Genomic DNA, 1,197 nt, shown 5'->3' with positions numbered 1-1,197 from the left:
AAATTGTATTACACTCTACACTATTACAATCCGCACGTGAGGGTAGCACCAGTTCGCACAATGCATGTTCTCCAAAACATCTCTCTCCGTCGAGCAGTAAGCTCGCGAAGATTATACACAAGTATTGCTATTACAATTATTACAATTATTGTTTACATATGTAATACAGTGTGTACATCCGTGTACTCACTATGAACACAGAAATTGCTAAGCCTACAAATATTTTTCTTAAAAACCTGGAGTGAAACAAGTACGTTCTACTGTGGTATTTAAAAACTAATATATTCCAATCTGCTAATATGATATAATGCAGCAAAATGGTCCCAAGTGCTCAACCACAAAAATATTTCATATATCCTGTTATTTCTAATCATTCATTCATCATTCAAATTATCAATCAGATAATATTTTAAACATTGATTAGGTATATAAATCTATCAGTTTAGATACTACTATTGTATAATATAGATAGATTTTGAAAAGCACGAATGAGAGATTTTTAACCATTTTAAAAATCCTTTGAGATGCCTTTAATAACTTATATTCATGAAAAACTGCCCTGTGACATGTGTCAACAGTAGCTTTTTGACGTCACATCCTTACAACTCATGATATATCCCCACTGATTTCACTACTCCCCACTCAAAATATACGGTTACATCGTAGCCAAATCTTCACTGTTATCTGAGAATTGTATAAAATGACATTGTTGTTATTCATACTGTCACGCAATTATTAAATAAATATTCATATGAAATGTCCTTATTCTTACAAAATATTATGAATAGAATTTTCACAAGCTCTTGGTTATAATGTATCAATTCATATTAGTAGCTGGGTATAGATTAAAGTTTCAAAATCAGATTTGTCATAAGCAGTCACTTTGTTACACTAATCAAATAAATTGATAAATATGATACTGACATACAACATATTTTATTCTATTTCTAACCAGTTATTAAAATTGACAAAATTATAAATCAAATTTGAATATGACTATACACAAAATGAATCGACAACATCGCTTGCAAAGTAGTAAAGCTGCATGAATATCTTACAATAAATACTTATATATTTTGATTTTCTTATTATCCAGATTTCGAAGTTTTCTCAAGTTTTTGCACTTACGTCCGATTATAACATCAATTAATGTATATCGTGCACATATATAACAATAACATAAATCGCATTAAAATT

This window comes from Diorhabda carinulata, chromosome 7 (genome assembly GCF_026250575.1).
Source record: "Diorhabda carinulata isolate Delta chromosome 7, icDioCari1.1, whole genome shotgun sequence".
NCBI classification, from domain to species: domain Eukaryota; kingdom Metazoa; phylum Arthropoda; class Insecta; order Coleoptera; family Chrysomelidae; genus Diorhabda; species Diorhabda carinulata.
The sequence above is the reverse complement of the archived record's forward strand: the minus strand, read 5'-3'. Positions refer to the sequence as shown.